The sequence below is a fragment of the Hoplias malabaricus genome, chromosome 14 (genome assembly GCF_029633855.1).
Source record: "Hoplias malabaricus isolate fHopMal1 chromosome 14, fHopMal1.hap1, whole genome shotgun sequence".
NCBI classification, from domain to species: Eukaryota; Metazoa; Chordata; class Actinopteri; order Characiformes; family Erythrinidae; genus Hoplias; species Hoplias malabaricus.
The window spans coordinates 13773724-13796407 of NC_089813.1; the positions used below are offsets into that span (position 1 = coordinate 13773724).

The 22684-nt window shown below is 38.5% G+C and overlaps 1 pseudogene; it reads left to right on the forward strand.

Moving 5' to 3' along the window:
* LOC136666290 (Fc receptor-like protein 5) overlaps nt 1-22684 on the forward strand; it is a 60286-nt pseudogene that overhangs the window by 20134 nt on the left and 17468 nt on the right.

Genomic DNA, 22684 nt, shown 5'->3' on the forward strand with positions numbered 1-22684 from the left:
CATCCGCCACTGGTCAATACATACCTCTGACTGTAACCACAGAGTTCAAAAAGTACAAGCCGTGATCCACAGATCGGTTTGAAGGGGTTCTAAAGGTAAATGGGAGACAGGTTTAGGTGAATTTGAGCAAAAGTATGTAGTAATTTCTGCTTAAATTAAATGCATGAAAATCATTGTAAGGCTCCGCTTGACTAAGAATAGAACTGTCATTGCTACTCCAGTCTTAGCACTGCTGAACCTGTACTTTCGAACTCCTGTTATGTTTTCAGACGTATAACACAGACTAACTTTGCTTATCTGTCTACACTCTTAGTAAATGACTGTAATAAACAGAATGTTCAAAATACTAACGGCAGCAAAGTGTGTTTCTGAGACTCAGAGAGCAGTGTGTAAAAAAGAGAGATTTCCAATCAATTTATTTCACGACAGTAAAACCTCAACCTACGCTGACATCAAGCCGTAATGGATCTGTACTGAGAGGAAACCCAGTGACTCTGTACTGTACACTGGGTCAGTCTGCTGGATAGACCTTATACTGGTCCAGAGACACACAGAGACCTGAGATCAACACCAGCTCCTCCATCTACACCATCAGCTCAGTTAGTGACTCTAATGGAGGTCAGTACAGGTGCAGAGCTGGCAGAGGAGACCCAGTCTACTACACACACTACAGTGATGCACTCTGGGTAAACGTCACTGGTGAGTAAGAGACTTTCACTAAGTGATGATATTTATTGCTATTAGGACTGAACATGTAATGATTTATATTTACATCACTACACACACAAATAGTCAACATTATTCAGAATTCATAACACATCTTCCTTCCACAGCGTCACATATTTATCTGTGAGTTTTATCAGGGGGTGGGGTGGTGTATGTTTGTGAAATGCAATATTAGAAGATATTTTAGAAACGGACAGAGACAATGTTTTTACAGGAAATAAAATCATCTTCTAATTGATATGATTTGATGAATTTTGCTTTTAATAAAACTAGGGATGTGAGCTAACAAGGAAGTAAGATTAAAAGTGTCATGTGTCATTTCTTTGGAAGAAATAAATGTGCAAAATAATTTTCCTTTTCACCCTGTAGATTTGTTGCAGAATGTTATAATGCTCTGCTTTCTCAGAGGCAGCAGTCGTGCATTTCCACTTTGTCTTAGCCTCTACCTCAGAGGAAGCAGAGCATCATTGTATAATATTCTGTAGCTCCTTCACAGACAGCAGAGTCATAACTCCAATGTGCAGGAAACTACTTCTACAGAATCTGCCTCAGAGGCAGCAGAGCATTATAACATTCCTCAGCTTCCTCAGAGGCAGTTACATTATCCTCCATTCAAGAAAAACACAATAGAGATTTCTGCAGTGCTTCCAACTAATTACAAAACAGAACTATGTAAAGTAACAGAAATGTAAAGTATATTGCACATTTCTTTCTTCTAATGTCATTTCTGACAGAGCACACACTGGGTCTAGGCAGAGCTTTACTGGTTTACTGCATGTGTTTGGAAATCTCCACCCAATGTGTGCCATCACATCAGGTTCATCCCCCTCCTTTTGGCTGGTAACACTTTGGCCTCAAAGGCAGCACTGCCTCCAGAACAATTTTGAGCAGTGATTTTGCACATGAGAGAATAAATATAGCTTCATACTGACTTTAAAAATGAATGAACCAGCTCTAATTTTATTCATTTAACTGTAATGTGTAAATAATTCTCAGTGGTTTTTCTGTCAGATTTTCAATAAATTTAGTTGTGTTTTCTTAAACATTAATCAGCTCAAGGGTCCAGTTTTATAAATAACATCAACCCAAACAGCTCTGCTTCCCATCATAAAGAAAACATTTGTTTTTCTTACAAACTGAAAAGAAAGATTAATAATAATAATTAAATAAATAACCCGACAGTTTCAGTGTTCAATATAAAGGTGGAAAATAGGATTCTTTGTATGAAGCTAGTTTTGATTCACTACAAACCACTCACTGGTTGTTTAAACAACATTTAAATTAAAGGTAATGTGCCAATTTAAGGATGTTTTCTAGATTTGATCATTTAACTAAAACCATTTGCGGGGAATTAATTCAGGAAAATCTTAAACTGATGTTATGAAGCCTTTAATGTTCATACTTTCCACTGAAATATTTTAACTCTTAACACATTCACTAGTGAACATTTCAGTTCTGATTATTTAATATTTCAATTCATATAACTAATAATAATAAGGTAAATTTATAATATATTATCTTTTTTTCAGCGAGTCCTACAGCTGTGGTGTCCAGTATAAAGCCTGATGTACATGTGTTTAAAGGAGAGAATGTCACTCTGAGATGTGACATAGAGGCAGGAGGAGACACTGAGTGGAATTACATCTGGTTTAAAGATAATAATGAACTAAAGCAGTTCAGTAGATCACAGGAGATTACAGTCCGCTCTGTTACAGAGTCTAACAGCGGTAAATACACCTGCAGAGGGGAGAGGAAAAGTGACTCTCAGAAGTCAGAGATCAGTGCTGCTGTTACACTGACTGTGTCTGGTGAGTCTGTGGGTTTGAGGTGTATTTTCTTGTTAATTATACTGTATGTAATAATCTTCTCCCTCTGTATAAACGTGTTTGTGTCTGTTCTATTCTCCATGTCGTCTGTGTCAGGTGAAGCCCAGGCAGTATTGAGTGTGTCTCCACAGAGCTGGCTGACTGAAGGAGACTCAGTGACTCTAAGCTGTGAGGTTAATATCTCCTCTAAAGGCTGGACGTTCAGCTGGTACAGAGCTGTTCCCTACAGACAAGGTTTAACCCAGACTACAGATGTTCATGGTAAAGTGGTGTATTCTGTAGAGTTCCTGTCAGACAGCAGAAGAGGAGCTGGAGGCTCCTACACTCTCAGTCCTGCTGCTCTATATCACACAGGAGTTTATGTGTGTGGAGCAGAGAGAGGAGAACCAGCCTTTCACACACAGTACAGCAGTCCACAGCCGCTATGGATCACTGGTGAGGAACTAGAGCCAGTGAAGAATATACAGTCAGAACAGTCTCACTACACTTCTGTTGATTTTTACAGTGAAAATGAGTTAATGTCCTCTACAGGAAACAGACTTTAATACGACACTGAGTCTAAACACATTGCTCAGGGCACAGTTTATATTGTAAATTTCTGCAAATATAGAATTAATAAGGGTGGCACGGTGGCGCAGCAGGTAGTGTCACAGTCACACAGCTCCAGGTTCTTGATTCTTCGATTCTTGATCCGGATTCTGAGGGTGTCTGTGAGGAGTTGGTGTGTTCTCCCCGTGTTGGTGTGGGTTTCCTCCGGGTGCTCCGGTTTTCTCCCACTGTCTAAAAACACACATTGGTAGGTGGGTTGGTGACTCCAAAGTGTCCGTAGGTGTGAGTGTGTGAATGAATGTGTGTGTGTCTGTGTTGCCCTGTGAAGGACTGGCACCCCCTCCAGGGTGTATTCCCCGCCTTGCGCCCAATGATTCCAGGTAGGCTCTGGACCCACCGCGACCCTGAATTGGATAAGCGGTTACAGATAATGAATGAATAGAATTAATAATTAACTGTGCATTAAAATGTGTGTATTTGTGTTTTCTGTAGAGGAAGTGTGTTGCTCACACTCTTTGCTGCTCACACTCTTTGCCTGTGTCTACAGTGAGGGGACACAAGCTCTCAGACATATTTGTTTTTCTCATTTCATTTACCTTCAGTGAATATCCACTTCACATACACACAAATAATGTCTTTGACTTTGTACTTATAAATATGCTCAGAGAAATCCTGCATGTGTCCAACTGCTCCATAACAGAATAGCCGAAGAACTGAGGCTCAGAGCTCTGTCCAGTGCCTTAGAGCTCAATACTCTTTTGTTCATATTTATTAGTACAAATTCAAAAGCACTGGAAGTGTGAAATATCATTTAAACACAAGTGTATCTTCCTCCTTAGTGTGTTTTATTCATTAAACCAGTTCTTTCTGTGGACAGTGTGTTTCTGAAGCATTATGTTAGTATTCAGCAACGTGATACACATCCGTCTTCTGTGTATTTCCAGGTAACTCTCCTCCGGTGTCTCTGATCATCAGTCCCAGCAGAACTCAACACTTCAGCACTGACTCTCTCTCACTGAGCTGTGAGGGACACAGAGACTCTGCTGGATGGAGAGTGAGACGATACACACACAGTGAGAAGGTGTCCAACTGTTCTTCAGTTCCAGGGTTTACCTGCAACATCAGCTCCCTCTCCACATCAGACACTGGAGTTTACTGGTGTCAGTCTGAATCTGGAGAGAGCAGTGATCCTGTCAACATCACAGTGCACAGTGAGTCTCCACTATTCTCATCAATAATAGGGGCTTAATACAGAGGAGTGGAGAGAAATATAAAAGATATTAATTATTTAATAACATTTCAAACGCAGTTAAGCTCTTTACCACAGTAACACTTTATTTACTCCTGTTTCTATCCTGCAGATGGTGATGTGATTCTGGAGAGTCCTGTCCACTCTGTGTCTGAGGGAGATTCTCTGACTCTCCGCTGTTTAAATCACTCCACAAACTCCTCACTCCTCCCAGCTGATTTCTATAAAGATGGAATACTTCTCCAGAAGCAGACGACAGGAGAGATGACCATCCATAAAGTCTCAAAGTCTCATGAAGGTCTCTACCACTGTAAACACGCAGAGAAAGGAAAGTCTCCACGGAGCTGGATCTCAGTCAGAAGTAAGAAGCAGCTACATGTAATTTAACTCTAACTCTACAGTAAAACCCTTAAATATTGTGACGTCATTGAGGTGGGTGATGAGACTAAGCCATGACTGCTTTTTAGGTAACTTTTATCGAACTCTTTAAAGGGCAGTAGGAAAGGAAACAAGGGAACGGGCAGCAATCTGGGCTTGATGTGTAGCAAGATTCAGAGGCACCACACGCCCAAAGACCACATCTCACAACACACGAATCCCAAGCACACATGCAGCACAAATACAAAATCCCTCCCTGAAATCACAAACACAGCACCAAACCCCCTTAAATAATCTCCGCCTCCAAAACAACCCTGAACTAACCAACAGTAAGTATTCTGAGAAACTTGCCGTCACCACAATATAAATGAATAAATGAAAGTCTCTTATTTGTCCACTCTCAGGGTCTGGACTTGATGGTGTAATAACAGGAGTGGCTGTGGGGCTGAGTGTTTCCCTGCTCCTCATTATCATACTGGGCCTGTTCTGCTATTACAAGAAAAACAAAGGTTTGAAAACTGATTTTGCTTGGACCCCGTGGTCAGTATATTGTGAATAGACGACTGGTCAGTATTTTTTGGCTGATGGAACCAAACCTTGCACCTTCAAAGAAGTAATTTTAAGTAAATAATTTAAGTAGATTTTATTTTGGATGTTTTATATTGGCTTTTTCATAGTGAAAAGTTGATAAACCCTGAAGAGTTGGCATTTTTTTCAAATTATGTAAAAAAAGTAAAACCAGGTTTAGTTCTGACAGAGACAATGTGCAGGCTGCTCAAACGCAGATGATTTCTTCACGCTATTGTGTGTGTTCTCTTTGTCAAACACATATTCTTGTTTTAACAAATACAAACAAGTGAAAAAGATTATTTTGCTTTGGGGCAGGGTCTTTTTTTAACTGCGACACTGAACTGGACAAGTGGTTACAGATAATGAATGAATGAATAATACAGTGGAGTCATTAATAAACAACTTCTGTTCTAGATGATTCTGCAGCTTTGTCCAGTGAAATTGTGTATGCCAATATTGTGACAAGTAAAAAGAAAAAACCCAAACAAAAGGGTAAGATTTAAGTTAAATTCTTATGTTATTCTGTGCAATTCTGTGTATTTTACATTTTCTCTTTAAAACATTTTCTATATCAGAAGATGCAGTGATAACAAGTGATGTCACATATTCTGAAATTAAGGAGGAATCACCAAAACCCCATGGTAAAGGTATGAATTACACACTGCATATTATTTTCAAAAAAGCACAGAGAACTGTAACATGAAACACTGGCTACTCTACTGTACAACATTCACTCAAATAGTAATATTTTTCCAAAACCTCAAGGAGAGTTTAGTTCAGAGTGGGTGTAAGTTTTTGGGAAATATTCAAGTGAATTGAAAATAATTATCAATAACTGGTTGAGGACGGGGGCGGCACGGTGGCGCAGTCACACAGCTCCAGGGGCCTGGAGGTTGTGGGTTCGATTCCAGCTCTGGGTGACTGTCTGTGAGGAGTTGGTGTGTTCTCCGCGTGTCCGCTGTCACGCCTTCGTCCTGTCATGTCTGTTGTCCCCGGCCATATGCTTTTAGCACATGGCTATGTTTTGTTTATATCCTTGTCTCCGCCCTCGTCCCGCCTCCTCGTCCGTGTCATGTGTCAGCCCGTCCTCGTTATCTGTCCAGGTGTGTCTCGTTTGTGTCTGTATTTAAGCCCTATTGTGTCACGTCCTGTTTGTCGTACATTTCTCATTTCTCCCATGTCTAGTCGGTCGTGTTTTCTTGTCTGTCCGTCCGTCTGTCTGTCTCCACAGCTTCTCCCCGTCTCTTTTCCTTTGTCGTTGTTTTCGCTTTTTGTCCGTCTGTCACGCTTACCCTGTTTAGTTACCCGTGTTTAATTTAGCCTGCTTTGCTCCGTTTGTTTTCGTTCTGTTTAAGTCTCGTTGTGTTATAAGCCTTTATTAAATATACTGTGTTTTAGCGAGTGCGTCCGCCTCCCTCTATCCGCCCCTCGTTCCTGACATCCGCGGTGCCCGCGTGGGTTTCCTCCGCGTGCTCCAGTTTCCTCCCACAGTCCAAAAACACACGTTGGTAGGTGGATTGATGACTCAAGTGTCCATATGTGTGAATGTGTGTTTGTGTCTGTGTTGCCCTGTGAAGGACTGGCGCCCCCTCCAGGGTGTATTCCCCCTTGCACCCAATGATTCCAGGTAGGCTCTGGACTCACCACGACCCTGAACTGGATAAGCAGTTACAGATAATGAATGAATGGTTGAGGGCGACATTTTGAGATGTGTTAATGGATGTTGACAGAAGAAAGACAGTGGGGACACAAAACTTCTGCTCTCTTCAGAAACCAGAGCTGAACCCAGTGATGTGACTTACGCTGATATTGAACTGAAGCCAAAGAAGGAGTTAAAGGGTGAGTTTGAAAGAAAGTATCCAAATATGTTAAGAGCAGAAGTGTGCTGTATGGAGGGACATTTGTGTGAATTGAATTAATGTCTTTACATTTCTTTGAAAAACAAAAGCCATATCAAGAATACTTACTTGGGTGACATTAATTCAGTGACTGTGTGCTGCAGGGAAAACCACTGCAGACGATGACACCATTTACTCAGACGTGAAGCACACCACAGACTGAGGTAAGATGAAATCATAAAGTTTATCAGCTTGGCTTCACTAGTTAAAAATAATGGCGTTAATTACACAAGGACACCGTGTTTAAATGACACTCTCGGGAAGTGGAGGTTGTGTCATCAAGACCCAGGGTTAGTCTGTGTACACTACAGCCTCATGTTATTATCTATTATTATATATTATCCAGGACTGAAGTTTGAGAAGCTACAATAAGTGATATAACTGTGATTCATATACAGAAACCAAATGTGATTTTATTTTAGTAAATTAATTTTTGAATTGTGATGAGGTGAGTTTTACCTGGTTTATTCCTTCAGTTATGATCATCCATCATCCATCCCAGTGTGATAGTCTGAATATACTGATCCCACACAGTGAAACCCAGGAATGGTGTGGAATTATAGACGGAGAATGGAAATTATACATAAAGTAAACATAGTGATAAATTAATAAAAATGTGCCAAAAACGGTTTACATTTGCTTTGATTTAAACCCAGGTTTTATAGCGTTCAAAGACACAAACCTATTCAGTTCTTAAAGTGCTTTTCTCTTTTTAGGTTTCTGAAGGAACCTGTGCTGTTGCAGTACTCCAGACAACCATTTGCAGAATGTGTGATCCAGGTCTTTAGGAGCGCAGACAGAGGAGGTCAAGATATCCGCATATTCAGACTTCTTAAAATAGCATTTTTTAAATATTATAAAAAATGCTCTTCCAGAATTGTATATTACCAAAGTAAAATCTTTCTATGTTTTGTTTTATTTATTTAATACAGCCTTGTTGAACTCTGTTTGGATATGTAGTGTGGTTTATGCTGTTGACAGTTAAATATTAAGGGGATTCCTGAGATTTTCAGCATTTAATACATTGGAGCTATCATCCAGTGATTGGTGGATTGATCCCCAGTGATGCCTTAGTCTTCACAGGCTGAGAGTCAATGAGAGTAAAACTGGCCTCACTCTCTGGGTGAGTGGAATGGTCACCCTGTATTCCTCATCATACAAGCACCATGTAAATCAGTGCTGACATCATAGATCTGGGCAGCTGCCACCCTTCTGCAGTGTGTAGAGCTGTCCAATGGTGTAGAAACAGTAGCAGTTTGAAAAGATTCAGTGGCTAGTTTCACATGTCTCTGAATAAGAATGTGATTACCTTCACCGTCCCTGATCGCTGGCTTTGTGTTTGACTGGAGTTAGTACAAGCGTTTAGGGTGGATTCGTTAATAACTAATGATTGGGGAGAATATAGGCATAACATTATTATTATTATTTTTTTTTTAAACAACCGAACAGTTAAAATGTAAAGGTAATTTATGTTCATTATTATTATTTTCTGAAATGAACATTTTAAATACAGAAACCCTTTGTCTTTTCTTGTGGATTGTCTTTTGAATTTCAGTTGCTACCTCTTAATTTGCATTGTTTACAGCTCACTTTTAATCATTTAAAGCAGCTTTAATAAAAATTATGTTTTGCATACATTTTTTTTTTTTTTTTTACATAGACAGGAAGTAAAGTTTGGTCAGGATTAAGGCAATGAGAGTATAACAGTATTATTCTATAAATACTGTGTATTATATTCATAATTAATCTGTATTAATCTTTGTTAAGTTTTAAACCTGTTTAATTCAAGTTTTCAGAACATTATACATTATTTTACTTTTTTTTTTTTCTACAATATAACAATGTAATCAAAGCTTTTTTGCATTCTTCTAATTGTTTTGTGTTCTGTTAATGACCAGAATTAAATAAACACTGTTTCTAACCACAATACTACTTCTCTTCTGTTCATTATTCAGCGATATGTTTAAAAACTGACCACGGGCCACAGGATTTTTAAAAAGATTGTTAAAATTACAAATAATTTTTATTGTTTGTTTATGTAATGGGCGGCACGGTGGCGCAGCAGGTAGTGTCGCAGTCACACAGCTCCAGGGAGCATTTTTGTCATATTTTATGATATTTCAGCAGTAATATATATATTTAATTAAGAAATATGATAAATAAACTTGAAGTGTGATCGTGATTTGTGTCTGGTGTGATTGTCAGTATTGAAATAAAGATCAATAATTTATTTCAGTAATAAATGGTGTGTGCTGTGTTTATTCTGAACGACCAAGCTGTGGTAAATAATGTGATTTAGATCCTGATTCTTGTAACGGCTTTTCAGAAACTAAAAGAGAATTTCATGTGCTCCTGTGGAGCTGAGAGGATTATTATTATTGCATTTTTCTGTTATATTTATGTATTGTTTATTTAATATTGTTACATGTAACATCCCTACTTTAACATACGAGATCCCTAAGGTCCACAACAAAAAATCAACCATCTCCTTCGACCCAACAGAATGGGGCCTAGAGAAAGCCTGCAGCTGCAGAAAAGAAATAAACTGAGGTCAACAATGGGGTTTATTTCCTTTATGGTTTTTGTCTTCACAAACACGTACATACCGTACAATAACAAATCCAGAGGGCGGGACACTTACTTAAATTATATTAAAAACTTAAACACTGGCCATTATTCCATTAGTAAAATGGTTGTATTAGTAAAAAGATTATATCAGTGTAATCTTTGTTGTATCTATATCAAACTTACATCTGTGAATTTATGAACAATGTCAAAATATTTCATATATTTAAAAAATCTTAGGAAAAACAGTAATAATTTAAATTGAGGCCAAAAAAAGGAGGTTAACAAATGTATTAATTAATGCCAACCACAGTAACACATGTATTTATATGAACACACAACTCCTGTTCCTATTAAAAAAGACTTTTAATTTCTACTGATAGTGTCTCCCTTCAAATAAGAAACACAAAGCTTATATTTTCAATAGAAATCTCATATACTGCAATAATAAAACACACTCAGACAGTGTTTTATAATGAATACCACAGTAAACTCTCATCATTTTGCTCTCTGAATAAAGGAACATGATAATAATTTAACATTTAATTCCTCTCACTATGAATCTGTTTAAGCTCTGACCAGTAGAGGGAGCTGTGCACACGCTGGACCCCAAACTCCGCCCACGAGGAAAATAACTGGCTCATGAACTGCTCTTCAGTTATTGACTCACTGTGGAAATATCTGCATAAATTAAGGCATTCCCGATGAAGGGTCCCTGGGTTTTTACTTTATATTAATTATACACAACAAAGGAGGGATTTTTAGGAAGGTTGTATATACCGGGTGGGTAAGTAGTAAATACGACTTCCGCAGTATATGATGGACAGCTAACTCTGGCTGCGGATTGGCTAAACAAAAGCGATGACCAATGAGAAGCGTATTTTCTCTTTAGGAGCCGTGGGTATCTGCCCCTCCCTCCAGCTGACGCAGAGCATCTCGATGCTGAAGTTAGCTCCTTATTCGCAGATCCAGATTCAGTGAGCCGCGGTGAATGAAAGGGACTGTTCGATGTGCACATAATGCTGCGCACATTGTTTTAACACTTCATGGACAAATGAATAGCACTAAACACAGAAAGTAACGAACTGTTTACCCTCACAACACTAAAAAACAAGCCAAAAACATGTACGAAGCATTTTCTTTCTTCTTTTACTCAATCGCTGTTTAGTTTTTTTATTTGATCCTACAGGTCTCTGCAGTTTAAAATACTTTATACATTATAAAATAATATACTGTATGGTATATAAAGATTTCAAATGGATACCTTTTTATTTATTTTTTAAATTGACAAGTAAAAATAAAACAGAAAATAGCAGGAATGTTAAATAGATATAAATTATTAAACAGAGAGTCTGTATTAAAGGTACTATCAGGTTGGGACACCGCAATTATCATCCTAAATATAGTTCTAATGTATTATGACAGCCAATGGGAGGTGCCACTGGTGCAGAGACTCATGGGACTGTTTTTGTTTATTCTTAGATGTTCTAGTTATTAATGGTTTCAGTTAATCAGTGATGTTGTGCTGCTCTTACTGTTGTTTATGGGTTGTGGTGTCAGTTATGCATTGTTATTTTGGGTGGCCACCATGACCGAGATGAGTATGGCAATTAATGACCTTGGGCTATTTTCCTGTGTTGTGAAGCTTTGGGTTGTGTCAATAAAGGTGCAGTTTCTGTGGTACACCACCAGGTGGGCACAGGAAACCAGCAGAAAAGCTAAAGAAGTCTCTTTCTTTTTCTGGTGCTCGCCACAGTATAATATATATATATTTCGCTGTCAATCAAAAAGGGATTCAGCCTCAGACAGATCAGCCAATCATCATACGGAAGCTGAGCGTCCGGGCCAGCCGAGGCCAGCCCACTGCCCCATAGACCCACAGAGACGCTGAGCGACCGATAGGCGGAACAAAGCCCAGCATTTATCCAATGACTCGTCTCGTTTCGCTGCTTCGCTATTGAACATATTTTAGCAATAACAGTAAAATTATTAAAATAATATTAATAAATGCCACAACAGTAACTGTACTAACGTAGATGTATTTATTTGAATGTGCACAGATATGAAGTGTTGCATCTGTTAATAAAGACTTGTTTTCTACTGATACAGTGTCTCCTACAAATACAAATCACACTGCTTACCTTGTACAGTAGAAACATATCTCACATACTGCGCTAATTCAGTCCAGAGTATAAATCTGGTTAAGCTCTGACCAGTAGAGGGTGCTGTCCATTCACTACTAGACTCCAAACCCCGCCCACGAGGACAATAATTGGCTCCTGAACTGCTTCTGTTATTGGCTCACTATGGACACATCTGCATAAATTAGTTGCTGTTTCATATAAACGATGTGTACAGGAGTTAAACTGGGCGGGTCCCCTGTAAATAACTCAATGGTCAGTCAATCGGGCACTTGGGCTTCAGAACTGGAAAATGGAGCAAAGGAAGAGTGTGACCTGGTCTGATTCATTACATTTTACACAATGTGGATGGCATTGTGCCTGCTCTTTGTTTTACGTGGACACAACATAAGAAAAAGGCAAGTCAAGGGAACCAGTGTGATGCTTTGGGTGATGCTCAGCAACCTTGGGTCACCTACCTAAGCACTGTCACAGACCAAGTACAATGACACACTGCAAAATTAGTTCAGGAAAGGTTCAGTAGTTCAGACTTCACATTCCCCTCATTTCAATGTGACCTGAGAAACATAAGTCTAATCCATGGGGAATCCACCTCACAACTTACAGGACCTAAAGGCAGTGGTGGACAGTGACCGTATTTTACTTTACTTTATTCATGTATCTGTACTTTACTGGAGTATTTCCATTTTGGGCGACTTTTTACTTTAACTCCACTACTGTTCAAAGTCAAATATCTTACTTTTTACTTCACTACATTATGAAAAATTTCCATTCCTTTTGGCCTACAGTGACATCTACAGAGGTTTTGTGGTGTCCAAGTCTCGATGGGGATAATACAGTCACCCTCCCAAATTTGGAGACATCTCCACTATAAATGACCCAGAACAGCAAAAACTAGTCAATATTTTCCACCTGGAGCAGGAATAGAGCAATATCCTAATCTTGGTTGATGTTTTCATTGTTTGGAGGTCTATTCGTTGTTTAATATCCTCCAGATGCTGTCAGCATACAGAGAGATAAAGCCTAGCATACCGGGCCGAGATCATTTTTTTTAATAATATGCCAACACTAGGTCTTTGTAAATACATTAGACTGTTATCCAGCTCACAAACAGACTGGAGAGCTAGCAAATGATGATAAACAACATCTGAATTTTATAAAAGAGTTTTTTGATTACAAAAGTCAATGTCACCTATAAGGAGGAAGAGAAATATTAGAATAAGTAGTTATTCACTTTGTAAATTGACAAATTTATGGTGGAATGGAAACATTTCTCATGTTGAAATGTTTTACTTTTTCTTTTGCACATATATACCTTCAGCCAAAACATGGTTGATTGCATCACTAAGATTTTAATTGTTTAAGGTGGGTGTGACATGAGGAATAAAAAATAGCACATCCCAGCACTGCCTTCCTCCCTTACAACACTGCATATATGACATTTCAAACACAGTATAAATAACAGCCATTCCTGTCCTTATCGTAGTCCATCGAGAGTGTTTGCTAAGCAATAAGCTTCAGTTTAGTCCAGAATGCAGCAGCTATTCACCAAAGGTACAACATTTGATTATACCCCGGTTCTCTCATCCCTACATTGGCTGCCAGTACAATTTCACACCGACTATAAAATGCTCCTCCTGACCTTTAAATCTCTCCCCACGGCCCCACAGTATCTTAGTGAATGTATTATAATTTACAACCCGTCCCATATGTGTGAGTCAACCTCACCTCACACCCTGCAGTTTCTTCTCCTGTCTCTTCTAATTCTGCATCAGGGTTCTTCTGATAAAATATATATTTCAGACAAAGCAACACTTGACAAGCTTTTTCATCACTAATCCATTTTGGACGAATCCTTTCTCTGTCACTGCTTCACCTGCCACTCCCCTGTCTGCACCAGCATGCTCCTAATAAATATCTTGGTACAATTTTGGACAGCTGTTTGGATTTTGAGGAAAATTGTGAGTTCATTTATAAGAAAGCTCTGCGGTGTCTTTATCTGATTAAAATGAAAGTGTAATGTGTTATAATGTGACAGTCTGGTTTGGGAGCCCGAGCTTTAGGGGAAAAGGAAAGCTTATGAGAACAGTGAAAATAGGTAGTAAACTGGTAGGAAGAAGTCAGAGATCTATGAAGAATCAAACTCAAAAAAAGGCCTCTAAGATCATAATGAACTCAATCTGAACATGTGCCTTCAGGCAAACGGTGCCAAGAGTTACTATAAATATCTTTAGGAAATAATTTTTACCAAATGCTGTGGAGATGATGAATTTTTGACCCTGCCATCTTAAAAAGTCACCCATTAGATTTAGACCACATTCAATAAACTGCTGCTGGAATTTCATGTTCCACCTTAAAAATTCAGCCACATTTTCCCAGGGCTTCCTCAAGTCAGTGCCTTATGCTGTTATTCCTATGCATTAGGCTCTATGTATGAGTCTGTGTTTCTGTGAGAGAGTGGCAGTTAAAGGTCTGTGTTCCGGTAAGTTCCGCCACACATTTCCTATGAGAGAGCATGTCCTTTTTGAACAAACACTGTATAAAAACCATACACCAGATCACAAAACTAATCACTTTGTACAAGAAAGAACCCTTTTTTAATCGATTTGGTGCAAGAGCTGTGCATATTGAGCTAGAATTGTGTTATGGCAGTGTGAACATCCTCCCTAGTTCTGAAAACAAGTGTTAACTCAAAAACACCACAGTGAAATAATTTCATGTTCATAGGCGTTAGAAAGGGGACGTTTCTCTAACATTTAAACTTCAAATGAATTTTCTAGGTGAAAGTATAAGGGTTTTAGAACTCATTTAACCGAGGCCTATTCAAAAAGACCCCTCAGTTAGAGTGGATTATGAGATCACCCACTCTAGTCTTCCCCATTCAAATGAACAGAGATGTTGAAAGAAAGATAAAATGAGACGGATGAGTGCAATTGGTCTGAAGCTTGACGTGACGGGTCCCGGTGTGCCCAGGTTTCACCAGTAAATCTCATGGTCATAGCTTGAAAATACAAGAAGTATAAATATATGCAGTCTACGATTGTTCCAAATTTGGTGGCTGTAGCTCAAAACCATGACGCACGAAAATGTTTATAGAAATGCGTGTAGAATAAAAACTTAGTTATAAAGAACAGTAATTTGGATTTGATAAGCCAAATTAATTAAATTATTCTTTTTCTCATGAAGCCCACAGTTAGTTTCTAGTGAAATTTAGCTGTTTTGATAAAACATTAGCAAAGTTGAGATTAATTTTCTTGCCTCTGGGGGACCGGCCAAAATTTGTAGAACTGGATCCTCAGAAGAAAGAAACTGATAGAGATGTATATTCTGACAAATATAGCTTCTTATTCTGTAAGTATCTAAAAAGACAATTTGTTTTGTAATTGTTGAAATGAGGCAAAACAATTATTAATATACATATCTTTCAACTTCACACTGCCTAATTAGTCCAATTACGAAATGTATTATTAGATAGATAGGTATTTTTTTATTTGTTGTGTTCTCCAGTGTTGACCAAAGAAGGCTACATTTGCTTTAGCTTGTAGTGTAGATCATTAGCTCGGCTGCAGCTTGACTATTTTTAATCAAGAGTGGCTTAAGCTACTGCTTCAAAATATCTCTCTCAACAATTCTGTTAACTATAAAAATAGCACAAGTTTAACCTTGATCTTATCTGGTATCTGATGATACACTTTACACAGTGTTTTAGACTCTTGCACCAAGTAGCTGATGTTGGTCCTGTAAACACAGCACTTCCTCTATTTAAACTAAGAATGGAAAATATGTGACCTCAGTAGATTAGAATATGTATCAGACCAGAATTTCTCACACAGTATTTCACACGTATCTCACAATTTCTTTCTTCTCTCAGACCTTATAACCAGTGAGATAGTTTTTATAATTCTGTGTCTTTGTAGGTGAGGTTTTTTATCTTAGCACTTAGCTGTAAAACGGTGTATATTTTACATGATGATGTGTTCCCACCTTGTGCCCAGTGATTCCAGGTAGGTTCCAGACCCTCCGCAAACCTGACCTGCACAGTAAATTAACCAGTGTCAAATCAACACGATTAGTGTTAACACTGAGAGTGTTAAATTATTACACTAACAGTGTTAATTTAACCCTAATAGTGTTGATTTAACACTGGTTAATTTACTGTGTGGATAAGCGGTTACAGACAATGAATGAATGAATTATTTGTGTGCTGCTGTGCTCCTGACTGTAAGGGCTCCTTGCTGTGAGGGAGCAATCATCCCCAAGTATTGATTGTCCTTCTGACACCATTTTGTTTTACCAGCCCGAGTGTCCCTTGGCCTCAGTCGCTGTTCCAGCTCCTGCCTCTGCATTCTGGAGGTGCAGTGTCTCTCCTCCAAGCAGATATTGCTTCCCACTGTTTGGGCACTAACAGTTGCGTTGCGTTTTGAACCGATATAGAGTATATATTAATCCGTATTTTTGAGGTCACAGTATTATTGCGATGCTTTGAAACACGCAGCTCTCTCCCAGCTGGAGCAAGGGGCAGATTCTCCATGGCTCCTAAATAGAGAATGGCTTTTCATTGGTTGTCATTATATAGCCAATCAGCAGCCAGCGTTATCTATCCATCATTCAGTGCTGCAGCCAATGGAGTCACAGTCCCTCCTACAGGGGGTAGTTTTCCAGCGGTGCTCAGGTCAGTGCTGAAACACTGGGAACTACAGCTCTGCTTTCAGATATAACTAATATTAGCACATTTCATTCTCCCTCAACACATCACAGATGAAATACATACAAATCTAATTAGATAATTTAGTATAGATTAATAATAACAATGACAAATTATTAGACAAATATGAGTCCTAAACAAGCAATTAATGCATTTTGACTGGACATATGATAATGTAATGAGGACTAGACTCTTTTTAGATTCTTAGACCCATAAGAGCCTTTCACTTCAGATCCTATTGTAATTAATGAGCAATGTAAAACCATACAGTTATTTTAAACTGGTAATACAGTATTTACAAAATACATGGAGAGATTCTGCTTAGTCATTGTTCAAAATGGCTACTGACAGGCACTGACCGTCCTGATGGCAGTTGGCTTAATAAATGTCTGACACAAAAAGGTTTTATCTGACTGACTACAGTCACAAATGATCCACAAAAGTCCCCTGGCCCCTGTGTTCCTTATTTTGATTTCAGAAAGTAGCATTATGCTAGCAGAGGAAACCTGACTATTGATGAAGGTAAAGTTAGCCTGCTCAAAAAAACTGTTCAAATGTTCATACATTAAACCCTGCAGTATTTAGGGCAGACTGAATTGATGGGTATGATCTTTCCTGACATTATGACTGTATATTTTACAGATACCTGAGTTAATAGTTGTTCACAAATAAGTTTTGATTTTTCATGTGAAGATGGATATTCTGATTTAATTTTTTTTTAAAAGGCAGCTCCTTGAGGCTTTGCTTAATCTGGACCTCGTCAAAGAAATTTGCTGCTATGAGGCAACTAATCTCTAGTGACGGCCCTGGTATTTATCATTTGTAGGGTATTCTAAACAAAATTTTTCTAGGTTGGAGCTTTGTGGCTGACGCGTGTTTCAGGATCCAAAAAGAAAACAAAACGATATCCTCAACCAAAGTCACGTTTTGTATTTTTATTTAAAACAAAAAAGATAACAAAAAACGAATACAAATGAAATTGTGCCTCTTAAGCTTCCACTAATGTAAATTATAATCACTCCACAGCATGACTACGGACACAACACGACATGGCATGGTCAGAAAACCGTGAGGCACCAACCTTCCTTCTCCCGTGTCAATCTAACCACACTGTCCCCTGTGCATTGTGCACCTTGCGTGATTAAAGGTCAACTATGTAACTTCCTGTAATTATTCTAAATCCACATTTTAACCTTTTAAATATGTTTTTTTAACTTAAATTATTAAATATATCAAGCATGAATTTAAATCAAATATTTTATCAATATGACATTATACTATAAAATATGAAATACACATAATATGGGGCATATTTAAAACTAGGCACAAAATAGGCATCTGGCGCCTACATCATTGTTACAATACTGAAATTGACAGTTTCATAGCAATATTTGAAAGTATCAAATCATATCTGAGACTTTCAGTAAGAAAGAAGATATTTGCTTTTTATTGTTTTATTAAACAAACACATAATTAAAATATGTTTTGTGGCCAAGTTACAATACTTGTATTAAAAATTATTACATTATTTATTTACACAGCCAGAAAGTAGAAATACAAACTGGATTCCAAAAAAGTTGGGACACTAAACAAATTGTGAATAAAAACTGAATGCAATGATGTGGAGATAGCAAATGTCAATATTTTATTCGTAATAGAACATAGATGACAGATCAGAAGTTTAATCTGAGTAAATGTAACATTTTAAAGGAAAAATATGTTGATTCAAAATTTCACAGAGTCAACAAAAAGTTGGGACAAGTAGCAATATGTGGCTGGAAAAAGGAAATTGAGCATATAACAAACAGCTGGAAGACCAATTAACACTAATTAGGTCAATTGACAACATGATTGGGTATAAATAGAGCTTCTCAGAGTGTCAGTGTCTCTCTTAAGCCAAGATAGTTAGAGGATCACCAATTCCACCATTGTTGCACAGAAAGATAGTGCAGCAATACCAGAATGGTTCTCATCATCAACCGTGCATAACATCATCAAAAGATTCAGAGAATCTGGAACAATTGCTGTGCGTAAGGGGCTAGGCCGTAAAACTCTACTTGATGCTCGTGATCTCCTTAAACGTCACTGCACCTCTCAAGGAAATAACAGATTGGGCTCAGGAATACTTCCAGAAAGCATTGTCAGTGAACACAATTCACCGTGCCATCCGCGGTTGCCAGCTGAAACTTTACAGTGCAAAGAGGAAGCCATTTCTAAGCAAGCTCCACAAGCTCAGACGCTTGCACTTGGCCAGGGGTCTTTTAAAATGGAGTGTGGCAAAATGGAAGACTGTTCTGTGGTCAGATGAGTCACGATTTGAGGTTCTTTATGGAACACTGGGACGCCACATCATCCAGACCAGAGAGGACAAGGATAACCCTTGTTGTTATCAACGCTCCGTTCAGAAGCCTGCATCACTGATGGTATGGGGTTGCATGAGTGCTTGTGGCATGGGCAGCTTGCATGTCTGGAAAGGCACCATTAATGCAGAGAACTATGTTCAGGTTCTAGAACAACATATGCTCCCATCTAGATGCCATCTCTTTCAGGGAAGACCCTGCATTTTTCAACAAGATAATGCCAGACCACATTCTGCAGCAATCACAACATCATGGCTACGTAGGAGAAGGATCCGGGTACTGAAATGGCAGCCTGCAGTCCAGATCTTTCACCTATAGAGAACATTTGGAGCATCATAAAAAGGAAGGTGCGACAAAGAAGGCCCAAGACGATTGAACAGTTAGAGGCCTGTAATAGACATGAATGGGAGAGCATTCCTATTTCTAAACTTGAGAAACTGGTCTCCTCTGTCCCCAGACGTCTGTTGAGTGTTGTAAGAAGAAGGGGGGATGCCACACAGTGGTAAAAAATGGCCTTGTCCCAACTTTGTTGATGCCATGAAATTTTGAAACAACACATTTTTCCCTTAAAATGAGACATTCTCTCAGTTTAAACTTTTGATCTGTGATTTGTGTTCTATTCTGAATAAAATATTATATGTTGGCACCTCCACATCATTGCATTCAGTTTTTATTCACAATATGTTTAGTGTCCCAGCTTTTTTGGAATCCGGTTTGTACATTTGAAAAAGAAGACTGTGAATATGTGTGGATATATGGCCTAAAATCTCATGGCTTAGTCTGAAATGTGCTGCAGGTTACACAAAGACCTCAGCAGATGTAAGGTCAGTCAAAAACAGCTGTGTCCATATCTCAACTAAAGGTATGGACAAGTGGCAGAATGTCTTTAACTGACCAAGTTGTCCCCAAACTGATAAAAGCAAATGGTGCACTGAACATTTCATGGCTTCATTCAGGAGCTGAAACTCCTGGAGCCCAAATAACTGGCACATACACCAGTACTACTTAATATTTTGCTGTTGGAAACAAGTTACAAGAATAAATGATACTCTTTATAAACTCCTTTACTTTGTCTGAAGCAGTTATCTCACTCAGAGCTCAGACAGTGGTGAAAAGTCGTCCATTAATTTTAATTTCACATGAATAATTATTAATGCAACTTAAAAGTATATATTTCTTGCACAGATATTTATGTGTTTGTAATGATTTATTTGCACTGAACACATTAATGGTCTATTATAATACAGATTAAAGTAAATTAGCCATATCCAGTATGTGAGTTTATGGAAACATATGAGAACTGTTGCATACATCAACCAGTCTCACACCCACAGTACAGCCTCTCAGTTCTGAGAACAGGGAAGGGTTACATATGTGTTTGTGACTTCTGTTCTACTGGTATAATGGCAATGACAAGCTCAAAAAATGAGGAACTGAAAACCAATGAGAGAGATGTAAAACACATGTAGTGTGTGTGCATTCTAATAATACTTTGTACACAATCAGAGTTAAGTTGAGGTGTGGTGATGGTCCTCAGCTCAGAGCAGGTATAATTTGGGTGTTGGATCATTCTCAGCACTGCAGTGTCACTGATGTTCTAGTGGTGTGTTCAGACACAGCAGTTCTGCTGGGGTTTTTAAACACTGCAAATTCACAGACCTCTCCTATAGAAACACCTACTTTGTTAATCTAGTAGCTGTAAAGTCAGAGACAGTAAATATGTTGCTGTACAGTGACAATGAGGAGTTTAAAAACTCCAGCAGGACTGCTGGTTCTGATCCACTCCCAGCACTGCAACATCCAAACACTTCCCCACCACCTCAGGGTCACAGCAGAGCTCAGACTGACCCAACACTGAAATAATATTTGTTCTCTGGTGGCTCTTTGAGTGTCTTGACTATTGAAGGGTGAAAGGAAGCTAACAAAGTATGCAGAGTAACAGATGGTTTAATACAGTCTGTAAATGTACAACTACAACGTGCACCTATATTAATGGAGCTGTTAACAATAGGCAGAAACTGGTATGTAATTATATATATAATTACCTACCTGTTTGTCCACAGTCGTAAACATTAGCCCACATTAGTAAAAAATAATCTATGTGTAGTGCATTAAAACCCAATAAAACACTGGAATATGAGAATGTTTTTTCATGGGGGACTGTACATCTGTGTAAAATATGGTTCATTAATGTTGGTTCATAAATGTTTTCATTGCTCTACAGCAGTAAAATAAACAACATATAAAGTGCTATCCTCGTTTTTTACCCCATATCTACAACTCTTTCATAACTGGCTTTTACAACATTGTGTGAGATTGTGAAACACTGCGTCTGTGGAGCAATGATGCAGTCAGTTCACTACAGAACAATCCCCCTGAGAGCTTCACTCTTGTTCTTGATTTCAGACTCAAACATCTGAGGAACATTCTCCTAGATTTACACCATGTTTCCACACAAGCAAGAACAATAGAACGCACTCGATTATAAATCCACTTCAACTGTCAGGTCACATCCTGCAGCGCTGTTCTTCACATACCAACCACGGCTGAAGTGAGCGCAAGTGAACAAACAGCCACAACAACCATCAAATTGTTGCCGGAAAGAGCAGTTTGAGCCCTGCAGGTCTGTTTTAGCTGCACTGACTGGAACATGTTTAAGGTGCTGCTGTATGTGAGTATTACACACACTTAGAGAAAGGTGCGTTATCTGTCATTCATCAACAATTGTGCAGATGATGTAGTAGCCACTGAAACTTACCACACAGTCACAGGCGCTGGCTGAGTTCTAAAGTATATTTCTTGCTCAAAGTGCATAATGCCTCTTTTAGATCTGGTGAGGACATGGCACTTGGAAACAAAGAACAAACTCACTGTTGAAATGATGAAAATGGAGGCTGTCTAGGCATTAAAATGACATGAAAATTCAGAAACACTGATCCAAACTGTCACAGAATACAAAAAGTAATCTTATACACGTCAATGACTCTACCTTTCCAAATGATTTAAACAACTTCTATTCTCTCGTTATGAGACACCTGTCACAGAGGCAGTGGGCTCACACCTCTCCAGGTGATGAAGCAGTGTCTGTGACTGGGGCTGATGTGATGAGAGCCCTCCTGAAGTTGAATGAGAAGTTAAATATGTAAAAAAGACTGTTATAATCTTATTACAGCAGACTTGGGGTGAAAGTGAGTAGGAGGCATTACCACTCTCTGTGTACTCTTCTTATGCTCTTCAGTGATAAGGCAATTCAGAACTTTAGACGGACAAATAACCACTGTCCTTCCACAAAAAATAGAAAAAGAAAAACTAAATGATGAAAACCTAAACACATTATAAGACTAAACTCAATGAACAACAACTGCAAGACTTCTCAGACGAACCAGAGACATGAAAGACATTCAGCTGAAGTGTGAGGTCATGGAGGGGTCCGTTTGGGAGGGGATGCGGCACTAATCAGATAAGACCTCAGTGTACTTTCTGCATGTTCTATACTTAAATATATTTCTTTTTTATGCAACAAAATGAAGCATTGACCAATCCAGTTTAAACTGACACTGAATGGTTAAAATCCTCTTTAATGAATTTTAACTAATTTGCTTAGATTGGATTTGTCTATCTTGATGATTCACAATCATAAATGTGAGTGACATGTGTCTGTGTGCAATGTGAACAAATCTGACATTTAACACCAGAAAGGCTGATGTTTTGGGATCC